Genomic DNA, 19,073 nt, shown 5'->3' on the forward strand with positions numbered 1-19,073 from the left:
CAAAAATGAAAAAACATTGATAACATATAGTGTTTAGTGAGGATGTGGGAGAACAGCGACTTTCATATATTATTGCTAAAAATCTAAGTTAGCGAAATCTCAAAGATAACAATCATAATATTATCAAAACTATAAGTTCACTTTCTCTTATATCCAGAAATTCTACTTTTAGGAACTTATCCCACAGATATACTCACACCTGCAAAATGATATGTATACATTATTATTAATTGCAGCATTCATTGTAACAGCAAAAGAGCAGCAAGAATAAAAACAAAACCTGAATGTCCATCAATAGAGGTTGGGCTAAATAAATTAGGGTATATTCATATGATGAAATACTGTGTTTTGTTTTAAATCTTCACCCAGGGATATGTTTTTCTTGATTTTAGAGAGAGGAAGAGGGGGGAGAGAGAGAGAAACATCAATGTGAGAAACATCAATCAGTTGCCTCCAGTATGCGCCCGACCAGGATCAAACCCACAACCTTTTTGGTGTATAGGACAATGCTCCAACCAACTGACTCAAGACAAATACTATGTGTGTTTTGGTTACTTAGAGTTATTCACAAACCACCCCAAAATATAATGGCTTAACACAATAACAATTATTGATTTTTTTCTCAAAACTCTGTGTATGACTGGGCTTCGCTGGAAAGTTCTGTCCTATGTGATGATGTCTGGTGATCTGGAGACTCAACTAGGCTGTATTGTCCAAGATAGTTCAGTCGCATGGCTGGCAGTTGGATAGAAAATCAATTGGGATTGTAGACCAGAGTATATTAGCATCAGCTCTCTACCATGTGGCCTCTCCTCATGGCTTGGGCTTCTTCCAGCAAGATGACTAGCTCCCAAGAGGGAGTGTTCCCAGGGAGGGTCAGCTTTGGAAGTTACACAGCATCACTTCTACTTCATTCTATTGACAAAATAAGTCACGAGGCCAGCCCACATATAAGGGGAGAGAAATAGATTCTATCTCTTCTGACACAGAACCTGTGATGACCTTTAATCTACCACACCATGTATCTATAAAATAGAAAGAGCTAATATTTTATATATTGGTTTGGAACCCTTTCTGGTATTCATTGTTAAGTGATGGGTGTATAGCTGTATATAATATGATAGTATCTGTGTATATAAAAGTGTGGGTGGAGGAGAACATGCTTATTGCCTACTGTGTCCAAGAATATCTTTAGAGAATACACAAGAAATGGAGTAGCTAGGCCCAGAAGTGGAGGAATATTCACTGACTTTGTATCTTTTGAATTTTGTATAATATGTACCTATTATCTATTTGAAAAAGGTAAACCATAAAAATTATAACACGTTAAGTATTACAATCCATATTTCCTGCACTAAACATTAAGCTATACTTAGTAGAGAGCAAGGAATTTAAAATCTATCCCTAAAAACCTATAATTTTGATAGTAATTATATTTCTTATAATGTGATGGAAGCTAGGAAAACAGAACACTGACTACCAGCATTGAGAGAATGACCCAGGGCGGCCATTCAAAGAAGTGGCTGTGTTGTCAAATTGTGGTAGGGCTTAAGGAATGAAAGGATGGCCTGCAAATATTGGTAAGTTGCAGTAAGAAGAAATTGAGAGGGATCAATACTGATGGCCTTTATTTTTGTTTTATATAAAAGAGGAGGAAAGGTCATCCCTTAAATATGAGTTTTAAGGATAAAAAGAAGGTTGGAAGAGACTCAAAATGCTTGGCAATGAGTTGGAAATGAGTAAGAGGAGTAAGAGCAAGTAGGTTAGCCAGGTCAAAAAAATATATGAGTTTGCAAGGCTGCCATCAACACAGTGATGAAAGTTGTCTCTGCCAACTCAGACATGGAGAAGACTGACCCAGGATTGTGGATAAACAGGATAGGTGTGCGAGGACAAGAGACTGTGGAAGGAGGCTGGTGTGAGAGATGTTAAAACTATGGACCGTGCAATCCTGACAGGAATCCAGAAGAAAAGGGGAGCCGTGGGAAATCAGCAGCACCCATGAGGAGTCAGAGGGTAGCAATAGGAGTAAGGGTGGTGAAGTTAGGCAAATAGAAGATAATTGATTGTTGGTTTGATGAAGATTTCAAATGTGGGACAATTCTGGATGAAGGAACAATCCACAGAATGACTGGCCATGGAGTTCTGCTTCTGGTATTGGAAGTGTATTGGTAGTGTATTGCTACTGTTTTATTTGGGGGTATTACTTTTGGACCGGTAAGCGTAAATTTGCTAAGTCCACTTACAACACTGGGCCTGGTTCAAGTGGCTATATTTTATACACCCAACTAAAGCACATGAGTTAACAACAGCTCCTACTCTTTGGTAATTTGTTAATGAACTTATATGACAGACAGCACAGCCTACTACATGCAAGGTATTTTGAGATCATGTTGGAAAACCCGAGAATCAGAGTTTATGTAAACACCATAAAAATAACTTTAAAAATGACAACTAATGCCAAAACTTAAGTACTTTCTAACGTGCTTAAATTACAACAGTTTTTCGTTAGATGTTAAAGTCTTTGGTGGAAGAGACCATGTAAGAACTCAGTGCATTCTAATCCTCCTTTTGCATCCTTGCTCTCCTCGAGCTCTGCAATGTGCAGGACAGTGCAGGTCCATAGTAAGGGATAAATAATACTCTTGTCTATGTTCCTGTTTGGTGATTTTATGTGTATCATTTGGGGAGATGGATCCCAGCTAGAAAAACTCCCCACCTCCCCTCCAGAAGGATGGTCGTGATTCTTTCTAGTTCTATTCCTAGTTTAAAGAACCGGCCACCTCCCTGCTCCAATTCCAAACTCCTCAGGAAAACAGAAGCTGCAACAAAACCACACCAGTAACCTCTACTCACATGTCTGTTTTAAAACAACTTGGGAAAGGTCAGCCTATTTGACTTCCTTCTATTGTTGAGTTCTCCCAGTTCCTGATTATATTTCAGCATGGTGGTGATTTTAAAGGATATTCCTTTATCTGTTTTGGTTTTCTAAGCGACATAAATTAGCCGGGAGCTTTCTTTCCACCCTGAATAGTACTTGCCTTGGGAAAAGATTCGTTGTGATAAAAGCTGTTATATTTAGTGGCCTTTGCAAGAATGCCTATGGCACTTGACTGGAAACCCATTCCAGCGATGGGGTAGAAGTGAGCCAAGGAAAGCTCAGCAGTGACACTGGTAAACACTGTGTCTCAATTCAGAGGCCAAGGACACGCCGGTGGATTAAGCACCAAGATTTAGATTTATAGAAAATACGGTTTTAGCCTTCAAACTGTGGTTTCAGTTTGTTTTTATTTCTATTACTTTGAAGTTATTAGCTTTGCCTCAATGGTCTGAAAATACACATTTATACCATGTAGGGGTTGAGGTGAATATGGTATGTAGAAAATTGTTCCTAAGAGAGTCTTATAGGAAATTCAGAATAATATATTATTTTTACATTTGTCATTTTATGGATTGTTTTTATACTTTTAACTACCAATTCTAGTCTAAAATATTCTATAGTTTTCTATGTAACCTGTATATTTTTACTTCATTTTTATTTAGTTCATTTTTAAATGCTGCACAGGCAATATCTAGTAGTTCCAGTGAAATTCAATTCTAAAAAAAGGAGATAACCATCAGCCCTGGCCGTTGTGACGCAGTGGGTTGAGCGTTATCCCTTGCACCAAAAGGTCACCAGTTCAAGTCCCAATCAGGTCATATGCCCAGGATTCAGGTTTGATCCTCAGTACAGGGTATGTAGGAAGTAGCTGATTAATGTTTCTCTCTCAGATTGATGTCTCTCTCACATTAATGTTTCTCTCTCTCTCTCTCCCTCCCTCTCTCTCTCCTTTTCCCTTCCTCTCTTAAGTTAATAAAAAAACATCTTTTTTTAAAAAAGGAAAAAGAAAGATGACCATCCAAAGCACCATTTGCAAAACAAACAAAAGGACAGGGTGGAAATGGGAGATGGGAGATGGGAGATGGTGCTGGGGTAGGCATGTTCAGAGCATATTTTTTTTTCTCTGATTACTTGAGTGTGTTTCCTGAACAAGTCAGCTTTCAAACTTGCAATAATACTACTTACCAGAGGAATGCTCTGAAGGCAATTATATATGTACTAGAGGCCCAGTGCATGAAATTCATGCACTCAGGGGGGGTGTCCCTCAGCCCGGCCTGTGCCCTCTTGCAGTCCGGGAGCCCTCAGGGGATGTCTGACTGCCGGCTTAGGTTTGCTCTCACTAGCAGTTGGACATCCTTAGCACTGCCACAGAGGCAGGAGAGGATCCTGCCACTGCTGCTGCTCTGGCCAGCCCTGAGCCTGGCTTCTGGCTGAGTGGCACTCCCCCTGCAGGATCGGGCCCAAACCAGCTCTCTGACATCCCATGAGGGATCCCGGATTGCAAGAGGGCACAAGCCAAGCCAAGGAATCCCACCGGTGCACAATCAGAGCCTGGGAGAGACACAGGAGGTTGGCCAGCTGGGAGGGACCATGGGAGGGCTCCAGGGCGTGTCTGGCCTGTCTAGCTCAGACCTGATTGGCCAGACCCCAGTAGTAAGCTAACCTATCAGTCAGAGAGTCTGCACTTTAGTGGTCAGTGCACATCACAGTGAGAGGTTTAGCAGCCATAGCATATCATTAGCATATTGCATTTGATTGGTTGAATGGCCGACTGATGACTGCACACTTAGCATATTAGGCTTTTATTATATAGGATGTGCATTAACAGTATTTAGAAATTTGGCTACCAAACAAGTGAGCTAAATGTAGGGATAAGAAATGCAGAGCAGTAGTTAGCACAGAATCTGCTCTGTTGAATTCTAGTGGCATGACCTTGGGCAATCTACTTAATCTCTCTGTGACTCAGTTTCCTCACCTGTACAATGAGGATAACAGAACTACCTCTGGGTTGTGAGGATTAAATGAGGCAGTAATATATCTAAAGTACAGTATTACTAGTAAGACTCAGACATCAGAAGCAATACTCTGTCTGGTTTTAAATTGGGTGTAGATTCTAGCCAAGCCATTAACATGGTAGAGGTTTTAAACATGTCCTTTCCTAGAGATAGTAAGCATAATAAGACCAAAGAGTCACGAATTCTATGAAAAGGTTGTGAGAGGAGTGATAATTAAGCATTTTTTTATACCAAAAAGGAAACGGATTAATTTATAGCAAGAAAGGCTGTGCTTTGAGTTTGTAGACTTCCATACCTGGCACACTGCGCTATAAATACTGTTTAGGTGAAAATCCCAAAGAAAGGAAAAGCTACCTGATGCTACTCAACATGATACTAATAAGCTTTGAAGTTTCAATGTGTCCTTCTGATTGAAAATGAAGTATAGTAATTTCACATGAATATATTACTAGGTACAGAAAAACAGCTGGATTCTAACACTATTAGGACCACTTACCAGGGAGAATCATTTTGTCAAGGGTTTCTTGTTAGTAATTAAGTAACTAACCTCACTTGGTTGAGTTCCAAAACCAATCATCTTTATAGGTTGATTCACTCCAGAGCACACACTGTTTATGGCCAAGTTAAAGTCCTGCAACTATTCCATTAGAATTGTGTTGGAAAGCAACAGTATTTGGCATTTAATAATCAATTTAAATGTCTTAGAAATCTTAGTGTAAATCACTGTATAGATGATCTCTATGGCATGCTATATGAGTGTGGAATTTTTATTTTGGTGGGATTTATAAACTTAAAACATTAAACATTTTTAATATTTACTATTTCATATTTTTACATAAAGTAGCCCAAAAACTTAAACTCAAAACTATTTTTTAGGCCCTTTCTGGGTAGCTTAGTTGGTTAGAGCATCATCCCAATACACCAAGGTTGTGGTTTCGATTCCCAGTCAGGGCACATACAAGAATCAATCAATGAATGTATAAATAAGTGGCACAACAAATCTCTCTCTCTCTCTCTCTCTCTCTCTCTCTCTCTCTCTCTCTCTCCTGTCCCCTCTCTCTAAAAGCAATCAATCAATAAAAAAAATTTTAAAGGTATTTTTCAAACCAAATTTAGTCCAGAATATATGTTAAAAATAACCAGTAAAAAATAAAGTTTTAAAAAGCAAATGTGGGGGGCTCTTTCCCCCTCCCCACGTGCGAGTCTATGCTGTGAGATTCTTTCCCTTTCCCCACATGGGAGTCTGTACTTGTTCTTCAATAAATTTCCAATTTTGCAATACCAAATAAATAAATAAATAAATAAATAAGCAAATGTGCAGAAAGTTTAGAGAAAAGGGGGAGTACCACATTGTCATAATGATGAAATTTTAGCTCAAAGAGACTTTGAAGCTCATTTAATGTGCCCACCCCGGTCCTGTGACAGACAGGCTGCCTTGCTGCTCGCTGAGGTGGGCAGAACCTGTGTGGCGTGAGCGGTGCCCTGGTGATAGACGGGAAAACCCAGGTAAAGGGACTTGCCCCGACTTCCTGAGAGGCTTGGGTTCTTACTGGCTTCTAGGGTCCTTTCCCAACTCCATAGTGTTGAACTAGAAGTTGACCTGCTAACTCTAAATTCACAGTATATAACAGAACACACTGTTCGGTTAAAATCGGTAGAGATCTAAGAACTGATCAAAATCTTGAAAAGTGAATGCTTCAAAGGGGACTGGATTTGGGGGAAGCCATTTAAAAAATGCATCCAAAGGAAGGACATGGAACAGGGTAGAGGATACAGCGTATAGCTGTTTAGATAGCAATAATGCTAAGCCTACAAAAATAAACAAACAAAATCCTAACAGTCCCTTCACGGGGGAAGGTGGCCAGGGGTCACATGGAAGAGGCCTCAGACCTTTGGAGGCACAAAGCGCTGGTGGTTGGCCAGGTGCTGTGGTTCTCAGGGCGCTCTCTGTGTTTCCTCATCTCATTTTAATTGTGCGGGAATCATGGCTTAGGTGGCCTTGCAGAAGCAGGGATTCTTTGGAGCATCTATGAAATGGAGGTCAGAGAAGAAATTGAGGGCCAGCTGACAGAGGCACTGGCAGAAAACTGACAGGGTGGGTATCAGCAAACAGGGGCAAGATGTTTACTCTTGCATTTGGGGAAACGCATCTAACTAAGAGGTGATGTCACGCATATCCTTTGGACTTCAAAATGGACAGAAGCATATGTGAATAAAAATTTTAAGGTTTATTTTTTTCTATCCTGGTTAGTGTCTCAGACCCTGGTCATAGATCCAACCTTCTTACATTTGCCCTTGAAGAGCAGGAACTCTCACTTCTTTGGCTTCCCTCACCACATCTAGCATTGTGACCAGGGTACGACAGAGCTTTACTAAATTTGTCCTAGATCACTGAAGTAAGGGAAAGGGAGAAAAGGATCCCTAATTTTTGAGTTGTTAGAAAAGGATCCCTAATTTTTGAGTTGTTGTTCATTTTTACAAATATAGCAGGTATGTGCCCTCCAGTTTGCCAAGCTCATTAATTGGTGTGAGTCTATGTTTTCATTCCCAGTCCACAAAGATTTACTCTATATCATAACATTTTCCAGTAGAAAAAAAACAACAAAAACAAAACAAAATGAAATTTAAAAAAGCCCCAGTCTGGCTGGCATTGGACGTGCTGGCAGACAGAAACAGTGATCTGTTGGTAATTTATAAGGTTTCTGTGCTGATTGCTATTTGGTGGTGTCCGCATCGCGATGAGTTCCTACATTCACAGCTGCCCTGGGAGCAAGACAGCATCTGCACGAAACAGACAAGAACATTCTAACAATTTAGAGAGCTGGTTACTGCTAAAGCTATTGCCAATGATCTTCTACAAGAATTTCAATTGAATGGAGACTCAACGCAAGCCCTCAGAGGCCATATGGTGTAGCTAAGGAAGGGCCCCACACCCGTAGTCACAGAGCCTACATTCCTGCCCTGGCACTGCCAACACCTAGCTGTGAAAGGCAATGCTCAGCTCACACATGCTCAGACCTAAGAAAGGGTCGTTAGACCCAGAGAGAAAGGACCTGCTGCTTCCGGAGCCCAAAGAAACTGAACAAGAGAAAGTGTGTCTTCCACTGAGAAACACCAAGAAGGACAGAAAGCTGTTGAGAACAGTGCCAAATTAAGTGAAACAAACTCTCGTTTTTAGTTCCTACATATGCCAAGCACTTTTTTAAAAATGTTATTGCTATCTTTATTGGAGCCCTGGCCCATTTGGCTCAGTGGGTAGAGCATCAGCCTACAGACTGAAGGGTCCTGGGTTTGATTCCAGTCAAGGGCATGTACCTCAGTTGCAGGCTCCCAGCCCTGGTGAGAGGGCGTGCGGGAGGCAACACTGCTATTTCTCTCTGTCTCTCCTTTTCCTTTCCACTCTCTCTAAAAATCAATGAAAAAAATATCCTCAGATATTAATACGTATTTATATATATAAAACCCTAATATGCAAATAGACCAAACTGTGGAACAACCAAATCAAACAACTGGTCGCTATGATGTGCACTGACCACTAGGGAACATGGCAGGTGTCGGCTGAGGCAGGATGGTTGAAGAGGTGAGCGGGGTGCCAGACCAAGGTGGGGTGCTGGTTGCTGTCATCGGGATGAGCCTCTGGTTACTGAAAATTTTTTGCTTCTGTGTGCTGCGGTCCCGCCTGGTACTTGCACCTGCTGCCGGCACCAGCCCCGATCGCTGGCCGCCGTCGGTGGGTGCCAGCGGCAGCTGCCAGCCCCAATCACCCCTGAGGGCTTCTCCACCCGCCCCTGCTCCTGAGGGGAGATCAGGGGAGCAGCCGCCACTCACACCCGCTGCTGGCACTGGGCCCACTCACTCTGCACCATCAGCGGGTGCAAGTGGGACCACTGCCATCAGTGCATGGGGGCCATGGTGGTGGGAACGGGGCTGCCGGCAGACAGGGGACCTGAGCCACGGCAGAGGTGCCGGGCAGGGGCACGAAGGATGGGCAGAGACCCGCCCCTGTGCCCACCGCAGTCTCGCAGCCCACAGTTCTTTTCAAGGTGCACGAATTCATGCGCTGGACCTCTAATATATATATAAAATAGTAATAATAAAAGCATAATATGCTAATTAGGCCAGATGTCCTTCCAGATGACTTTCCAGACAAAGCTGGGGCTGTGAGGGAAGCCCGAGTCCTGGGTGCCAGAGGGAAGCCAGGGCTGGCAGCCAGGGGAAGGAAGGCTTACTCTTGCATGAATTTCATTCATGGGTCTAGTATATATATATATATTTATTGGAACATGAAATGAGTTGGCCCCAATGCTTCCAAACTGTTTACATCAGCAGTTGCTTCATTGCAATGCCAAAGGACCAAGCACTTTTTATACATTATTTCTAAATTATAAACAAGCTTTAACCAGGAAGTATAGTTGTGTTCCACTGAGGAAACTGAGACACGAAGAGGCTGAAGTACATGGGGCCACACAGCTGGTAAGTCTACTTTATACATTTATTTTGACACATTCAGGATAGTTTTGATCACAGCATTATTATAACCTTCACAGCAGATATGCTATAAAATTTTGTGTAAACCAAGTGTTTAATAATAGGGGGCTTTAGAATGATTCTGGAACATAATTATTTACATAGAAGCAGGATGAGCATGGCCATTGTGAGTGTATGTGTATGATTATCTTCTATGTTTGCCATTAATAGTGTTAGATTCATTAGTCTACTCACAAAGTCCTGCCAATATGATGTGGAATGTAGAATAATATGCTACAACTGTAATAATTATAACCGATATTTATTAAACCCATTCTTTTTTTAAGCATAGCGTTTCCTTATCAATCTACTGAAAACTTTACCCTTAAATTCTCCTCTCTATCCCCATAATTTTTTTCAATAGCACTTATGGCCTTTCTAAATGTTGCCTTACTTGTAATTGTCTCCCTTCGGAAAATGTGATCTCTCTGGAGCTGGGGGGCTGTTTTGTTTGCTGCTACATCTCCAGTGTCAGGTTCAGGGCCTGCATCTAGTAGGTGCTCCTATTAGTGGAATGGATGCGTGAACAAATGAACACTATGTTTCAAGAAGTAACTGTTGCCTTACATTCATTACCTTGTTTGTCACCGGGTCTGTCTTCAAAAAGGTTGAGTTACTTGCCCAAAGTCTCACAGGTAGGAAGTACCAGGTCAGGGCTTGGGCTGGGGCCTTCTGACTCCAATATCCTTAAACAGCCATATTATGGAATAATTGTGTGTGTGTGTGTGTGTGTGTGTGTGTTTAATCCCTGAAGTTAGATTACACTAAATAGGATTTCTTAAAAATCCTCACTGAGGATGTTTATTGATGAGAGAGAGAGGAGAGAGAGAGAGATTTGTTGCCTCCTGTATGTTCCTGAACCGGGGATCAAACCCCAAACCTGGTATGTACCCTGACAGGGAACCGAACCCGTGACCCTTTGGTGCATGGGACAATGCTCCAACCAACTGAGCCACGGGACCAGGGCTAAACAGAATTTTTTTTCACTAAGAAACTCAGTTGTATTCAACCAAAGATAATGACAACATAAAAATAGAGAAAACTAGCTTTCTCTAGTTACTGATAAAAAGAGAATTGTTTGTGGGCGTGGGAATACATATGTCAGTGACATCTCCTTTCCTCACATTTTTTAAGATACGCATACACATAAAAATCTGATTTACCATTTTCCCTTACATTGAACTAAATCTGTAGGTATCATCTTTTTGTATGGTGCTGCATAGCATGTCTAGCCACTTACAGCATCAGTCCTAGTTCATCACACTCTTCAGGGTAAGAGAAGGTTTGGTTTACATTTTCTATCCAGACCAACTATTCCCAGTTCTCTGCTCTGATCTCCTTTCAAAGTAGGGAAACACTAAAAATATGTCTCTTTGGATTCTGAGATGGTGGCAAGTGTTTCTGGGCAACGCACTGGAGATCTAAGAATAGAGAAATGGAACCTCTGAAATGTAAACTACAGCATGTATGAATTATGATGGTGCTGTCAATAGGAGACTCATTTAAATTTTGCTTTTCTTTTTCTAGTATCTCAAGCTAAATTTAAACATTTCATGTATGAATTCTGCCCTGAAATTAGAGGAAACATGGCAACATTTGGAGCCAGGAGAACCGGGTTCAAATCCCCATTCTGCCAGTTGCTTGCTCTGTGACCTTGAACAAGTCAAAACACATTTCCTCAGCTGGGGAGTGAAGCATTGTGCAGGCCCTGGCCTCGTCGGTGGGTGGAGATCATAATTACACAGAACATATGACGAACATTAAAGTGCTTTACAAATGTTAACGTTTTACTCAGGTTTTTATGACACAATGAATGGAATAAAAAGAGGAATTGAAATGATACAGCTTTAAAAATTTCATTGCCTTATACTATATAATACAGATACAATAAAGTTCATGATAATATTTATGGCCATTTCAATAAAAAATCTTGTCATTAAACAAAATAAACCTATTATAATATTTTATCTGTGGAAAAGACAGATTTGATTTGCATAAAGTAATATTTTTCTACAGATATATTTCTGGCTTTTTTCTTACTGTAGTTTTATTGACTGGATAGTGTGTTTATGTGACTCAAAAAGTAGAAGTTTAAAATTATATGCAACAATAAAGAAATAATATTAAAATATATGAAACTATATGCAACAAAAAATAGCCTTTTCATCTTTGTCCCCAAATTGCCCAGTTCCTATGCCCTTCTAATAGGTGACCTCTGTAGGAGTGTCTTCTGTATAAATTTGGACTGTCTCGATAAATTTGCAAGCTTTAGGTCTTTTTTCCAGCAACATGGATAGTTTTTTGGTTTAGGGGAGGGAGAGAGAAGCTAGGAACTAACTGTTCTAGGCTATGACCTAATGTGCCCAGGGTCACACCCTGTGTGGGAGGAAGAATCAGTTTAGGATTTAATCTGTTTATTGCAAAGCTGGTATTTGGCCCAGTGTGTCTGACTGGAGAGGGCTCGAGTTAGACGCCACAGAAAGTCAAAGTGAGGGTAGGACGGAAATGATAAGGGAGCAGGGGGAAGGCAGGAGCCTCGTTGTCTTTATTCAGGTCCCTGTTCAGGAGTGCCAGGGGGTGAGCCACAGTGCTGCATGCGCACCTGCAAACAGGCTGCCAGCCTCACCCCACGGTGCGAAACTATGTCCCTGGGAATGCCTCGCTTTCCTAACCTGCCACTATGGTTCACGTTGAACGTCCGAGGTAAGCAGGGGAGAGTGAGCCCATTGGGCCATGTCCTTTCATCTGAGGGGCAGGAGAGCAAGTGCTACCTCCCGGAGAGAGTCTTCTTCCAGGTGAAACCAGCAGCCCAGCCGGCCTTTACTTTGCATGGTCTGAGCCTGAAGAAAGGTCAGGAAGTGACCCCAAGGGTGAGGCTTTCTCTGCTAAGGTTGCATTTTTGAAGAGCTGGCCAAAGGGCTGCAGAAAGGGTGTACAGATGCCATTTTTATCTCTGGGCTACGGGTATTTAAAACACTTGACCTAATGAGTAACCTCTGAAGCCACCCTTCAGCTAATTAGCTGGTACTTGGGGACTTTGAGATTCTGGGATAACGTAGTTTTTCAAAAAATTCTTGGAACTTGGAGAGATTTTATCATCAATGGTTGGCCTGATAATTTTTTTTCTTGAACACTATATTCTTAAAACATACACACACAGCCCCATCGGCGAGGCTCAGTGGTTGAGTGTCGACCTATGAACCAGAAGGTCAGGGTCCAGTTCCCAGTCAGAGCACATGCTCAGTGTGGGGCGTGCAGGAGGCAGCCGATGTTCCTACCATTGATATTTCTATTTCTCCCTCCCTCTCCTTTCCTCTCTGAAATAAGTAAAAAATATTTTTTTTAAAAAAGCACACACACACACACACACACACACACACACACACACACCCCTTTCCCATACAAAACATCCACAAAACTGGAGGGTTTGTGGTATGTCCCATGTGTGATTCTTACCATCTGCCCTCAACCATTCCAAAATAACTTGGGAAATCTAGTTTGAATTTCAAAGATGTTTCTAAACTTGTGTTTTTGCTGCATTATGTTATCCTAAACGTCTTTCAGCCTTCCTTGGTTTTTCTCTGTGTAATTGTTTTCATGTGCTGTTGTCTTCAATCTGAAAAGCAACACTCGGAAAGCTACATGTGCTCGCTTGTCCCAGAAGAGCCACTCAGCAGAGACACCTTGGAGTCATGGAGCCATAGAACTTGGGTGTTTTCTCTTTTTTCTTTCTTTTGTTGATTTTTTTTTTTTTTTTTTTTTTTGCTGAACTTCATAGTGTGTCCTCATAAAAAATTTGGACAAAGAAACAGATGCCAGGGACATTTCACTTGTTTGTATCTGTCAAAACTATTTTAGGGTTTAAACAATTCGTTCTCTGAGTCAGGCATATACAAAAGAAGACAAAAAAGCCAAAGAGAGTGCTCTATAGTGAAAGCCTAGAAGCTTATGAGGCCTCGACAAAACATAAAGCTCGAACAGAATCTCAAATGTGACTCTTCCTTGTCACTGGATTGTTGATCAAACATCCAACTCACGTGCAAAGTGATGAAATCCAATGATAGTCATTGCAGCATTACTTTTATAGCAAAAGATTAGAAAAACTTAAGTAACCAACTTTAGGTGACTGTTTAACAAATTATGGGACGTCTGCAGAATGGAATAGTTTAGATGGTTGAAAAGAAGAAACAACACTGTCCAAAATATATTATTGAGAGAAAAATCCAATGTGCGGGAAATGCTGTATGTACTAGTATGTATACACACAGACATAGAGTATTACATAAAAGAATTTGGAATTATCTATGTTATATGTACTACATAACCAATATGTTCATGCAGGTGACAAATACACCTGGAAGGATGTGCAGAAAGCAGGTAGGAGGTGGTGACTCTGGGGAAGGGAACTGTGTATCTGAAGTTTGAGAGTAGAAGGGAGATGTTGATTTCCTTTGTGTGTGAAGCCTTTTATAAGTTGTTGATTTAAACGTAGAGAGATTACCTATTTAAAAAATAAGTGTTTATAAGGTGGGAAATTATAAAGCTTAAGCAAGGGCACAAAAGGTGAAAGGTATAACGACATAATGGGGACATAGGAATCAAAGCCAATACGTAGATGGGTGAGGAGGAAGAGAGAGGTTAAAACTGGAGGGAACAACCTTCCCAATTCTGTGAGCCACTGAAGGCATTTGAATAGGGAAGAGGCCTGTTAAGAGTTTTAGGAATATTGTTCTGACCACAGATTAGAGGATGAATTGGTGCGGGGACACAAGATGGTCAAAGGGGAGAGAGTGAGGGCCTGCACGGAGGGTGTTGCCCTAAGATGGAAACTGCTGGTTGACAGTATTCAGGGTCCTGAGGAGAAGAATAATTTAGTGTCCCAGTGAGGTTTTTGAGTTTGGATTATGGGGACTATTCTGATACCATTAATAAAAGTGTGCCATGTTCTTTATCAACTCCAACGTTTTACACACCCTTTTCTTTGTAAGTTTATTCTTCCTTATATTTCCATCCTAGTTTCTCTGGCCACTCATCCTTCACTCTCACCGGAGACCTTCTATTCCTCCAGGAAGCCTTCTCCAGTTTCCTGGGCATACTTTTGGTGTCTTCCCTGTGTGCTTTCACTGCATTCCATACTTCTCATAACATGCACTACATGTGACATGATACGATGAACTCCTATTCCAGAACTTAGCCTGGATTTTCCTCAAGCAGGGCCTGAAAGAAAGGTTTATATGTGCATAGTTTACTTGGCAATATGATTGCAGGAGCAGTGTTATCGGTAAAAGTGGAGTTCTTGGGGTACAGAGAGAAAGTGAATTTCCCAGGGCCCCACGGGAGGATGGGGCTTCGTGGAAAGCTTTATTGATGATGTAAAATTAAGGCGGTTCCCCTGCAAGGTCCCATCTCTGTGTGTCCCGCGTGGAAAAGGTGCAGCTGTGTCTTCAGCAGGGCCAGAATAAAGGCCACTGCCCGTGTTGCTGCTCCAATTAAAGTCCAGTCCAGTCCAGCATCCTGAGCGATGGCCACAGGCTGCTAAGGCCACATGGCTATGGAGAGAGAACTCATGAATGCAAGAGAGCAAGAGTGAACAAGAGAGAGGGAACTCTCCAGGGATTCCAACCAGGAGCTCCTTCACACTGACCAATGCCCTTTTCAAGATTTCACACGCTTCTGATGGCGTCCACCCCCTAGCCAATCCATTGCTCCCCGGGCTAGACTGGCAGACAAGCACCTCCCCTGCACCACCCTGGCTTCTATTGTGCTTGTGCCCATCTCCTACTTCTCCCCCAACCACCCAGTACCCGATGGGGGACGGGAGGGGTGTTAAGCCCTGCGGAGGGACAATGCTGCCTTCTCTGGGGTGTGAAGCTGTGACTTCCTGGTGAAACAAACAGGCTTCTGCTTTCCAGCTGAATATGATCAACAATGTCTGACCCTCCCTTTGCTCCCTTCCTTTTATTAATATTAATAACTAGGTAATTACCACGATAACATTAGGAATGGGATGGAGAGGAGGCCAGTACGGATGCTTCATCGGTTGGCCACCATTGTGATAACTTGACACTCAATCCTATCAGACCTTTGAGAAGCCTTATAAAATGTGGCTCACAGCTGTCCGTGACAATAGAAAGCATTTATCCATCAGCTCCCACCCTCCAGGTCAACAATGGCTCCACGGATCATCCGCTCTTGCACACTTCCAGGCTGCCTTCGCACGGTGCTGGCGGTCTCCCCACCCCGGCCGTCCCATATGGTGGCACCGGGTGTCTCTGCACTTCACTGGAGTTGATCCAAGTCGCGTGGAACTGAATGCTGTAATAGCAGCTGGGGCCAGAGGCGAGGCCCAGAAGATCGGGAAGGAGTTTCTAAACGCTGACTGTGGGAGAAAGTGACAGAGCAGAGAAAAGGGTGATCTTGATGTGGAAAGGGAATGAAAGCACAGCCTGAGTGGCTTGGCATGGGGGAGCCAAGACGGGGTGGGAGGGCGGTCAGGATCCCTCCACACCTCTGTCACCCTGAGGGCCTTCATCACACCTGCCATCTGGGACCATCTGTCTCCACCTTCAACTTCAGGAATTTCCTACATTATTGCATTTTGGTTATTTGTGAGTCATTTCTATGCCCTATGAAGAGAATGCAGGCATGGTGATATAAGGATACAAATAGAGATAATGTTAGAAGCCTAAGGAAAGGATGAAATTACCAAGGATAGTGTAAAATGAGAAGGGAATTTAGCATAAAACGTTTGGTTAGCGAGAATCAGGAAGCCACTGAATATGCAGATTAAATTATCCCAGCTGTTAAGAGAAAACTCAGCACAGAGGCAGAGCGGTGGAGTGAGCGCGCTGGGAAGGGAACACAAGCTGTTCCCGCAGGAAGCTTGGTGGTGACAGGAGGAATAGGGCAGGTGCCTGAGGGGGCAGTGTGGTTACAGGGATGCTATTTTTGTGTTGAAAGAGAGAAGAATTTCTATCATGTTTAAAAACCCAAGAAAAGGAGTTAGCAGAGAGGGAAAAGGCGAAGATGCCAGAAGAAAGAGTAAGAAATAAAGTCAGATCTTGAAGGGAGGAATACAAAGGGAATGAATGGGTTTACTTTTTGAAAGGGTGATGAAAAGACCTAATTACACGTTATCTTCCAAACAGAAATGAAAGAAGGGGAAATGGGTGAGGACACTAAACATTTCCAGGTGTAAAGAGGAATTGAGGGATGGCTTCAAATTTATCAGGGAAGTCAGGGCCAAGTCTTCCCTTATGGAGAGAGAGAGAGAGAGAGAGAGAGAGAGAGAGAGAGAGAGAGAGAGAGAGAGAGAGAGAGAGAGTTGGGGGAAAGGGACAAGGCAAGAGGACAGGTAGCTGTGGACAGAGATGTTTGGGTTTGGAGATCTTAGCTGTAAAATCATCGAGAGCGGAGATGTGCATGATGGCTGAGATGGGAAACCTTGTATTTAGAATTGGCAGAGTCAAAGAATGTGGAGATATTAGTATTTTTAAATGAATGAAGATAAAATCTTTGACTGATAAAAGAACAGGGAGTAGCCCTAACCTGTTTGGCTCAGTGGATAGAGCGTCAGCCTGTGGACTGAAGGGTCCCAGGTTCGATTCTGGTCAAGGGCATGTACCTTGGTTGCGGGCACATCCCCAGTGGGGGGCATGCAGGAGGCAGCTGATCGATGTTTCTCTCCCATCGATGTTTCTAACTCTCTATCCCTCTCCCTTCCGCTCTGTAAAAAAACCAATAAAATATATTTTAAAAAAAAAAAAAGAACAGGGAGTAGAGTGTTAGAGAAGACTACAGGGCAGCCTGGGGACAAAACCAGCTATAAAGCAGGTGGCCCAGGCTTCAGGCAAGAAATGGGCTTCTAGGTGACAATGGAGAACAACAGTGCATCTACACGTTTGAGGAGTTTCTTGCCATTCTTTCTATCTCCTTGGGACCTGTCTGCTGTAACTGTACTGCTTCTCTCTATATATGGCAATTTGTATTTTATTTCCTTCTCTCTTTTTATTTTTTGTGTGTGTGTGTGTGTGTGTGTGTGTGTGTTTAAATATATTTTATTGCTTTTTCACAGAGAGGAAGGGAGAGGGATAGAGAGTTAGAAACATCGACACCAGAGAAACATCGATCAGCTGCCTCCTGCACACCTCCCACTGGGAATGTGCCAGCAAACAAGGTACATGCCCTTGGCCAGAATCGAACCTGGGACCTTTCAGTCCCCAGGCCGACGCTCTATCCATTGAGCCAAACTGGTTAGGGCAATTTCCTTCTCTTTTTTTGAAGACAATGTTATAGAGCAGTTTTAGGTTCACAGTAAAATTGAGAGGAAGGTACAGAGATTTCCCATTTACCCTTCCTCCTCCACAGGCACAGCCTCCCCCATTAGGGTGGTACATTTGTTACAACTGATAAACCTACATTGAATGTCACAATTAAGCAAAGCCCATAGTTTACATTAGGGTTCACTCTTGGTGCTGTACATTCTATGGGTTTGGACAAATGTATAATGGCATGTCTCCACCCTTTTGGTATCATAGAGTAGTTTCACTGCCCTCAATATCCTCTGCATGGCATACATTTTTATTCCAGGAATTTAAGTTCCCTCATCTCTCACCTCTCCCCGTGCTCACCTTCAGCCAGGCACACTGGCCTCCTTGGTGTTTCTCTAGTAGCCCAGGTACGTTTCCGTCTCAGGGCCTTTGTACTCGCTGTGCAAAGGACCCCCCTCCCCCCTGCTCCCGTCCATGTCTGTGTGGCTTGTGTCTCACTCAGTTCTCCTTCACTGAGCCCTTTTCTGAGCACTGTTCTAACAAATAACAACATTCTTCCCCCGACTCCCATAGGCTCTATAACGCCCATTCCAGCTTTATTTTGTTCCTCAACACTCAATGTCTTCAAATTTTTTCTATTAGAATATAAGCTTCCCAAGGGCAGGAGCTTTGCTTATTTTGTTTCTGGTTTTTCCGGCTCCCCAAACAGGGCCCAGAGCACAGTAAACATCCAATCATTATCAGCAAATGAGATTTCTGGTTATTCTTTAAATACTTCCCTTCTAGGCTGTGGTCTCACTTGTATGGTCTCCTCCACTGTCTGCTGCTTGTTGGGTTTCTCTAACATGTACATTTGCCCATGTGATTCCCTGGCTTGAAAGAGCATCAGTTATTCTCCAGTTCTCGTTGAGGAAAATCTAAGTCTCAATGGTGCATTCACTCCCTCTGTTTTAATCTCCCTGCTTTCCCAGTTTCATCTCCTTTTTGCCCCTTGTGCCCTCACATTGAAGGCCTTGCAATTCTCCAAGTGAGTCTTCCCAGGGCCTAGGAACTGGTTCTCTGAAAGGAACCAGCAGCTGCTAACAGGCATGTTTGTGGGCCAAGCTGCCATCAGTAAGGTAAACACCAAAACAAACAGCCTCCTGAAAAGGCTTTTATATCATCTACATGAAATTTACACGTGGTCTTTAGACAGCGACAAAATGTTTTGTGCACCACAACTTTCTACTAACGTTTACTTCTCAAAAAGTTGTTACACGTCACATTCCACATCCAGAGATGATTCTTTTTACCGCAGCAATCCCATTCTCCCACTTCCTCCACTGGCACCCGTGGCGTGACTTTCCTCCCATTTTCCTGATTTGTGATTAGGTTTCCCTT

The sequence above is a fragment of the Myotis nattereri genome, assembly GCF_964212035.1.
Source record: "Myotis nattereri genome assembly, chromosome: 6".
NCBI classification, from domain to species: Eukaryota; Metazoa; Chordata; class Mammalia; order Chiroptera; family Vespertilionidae; genus Myotis; species Myotis nattereri.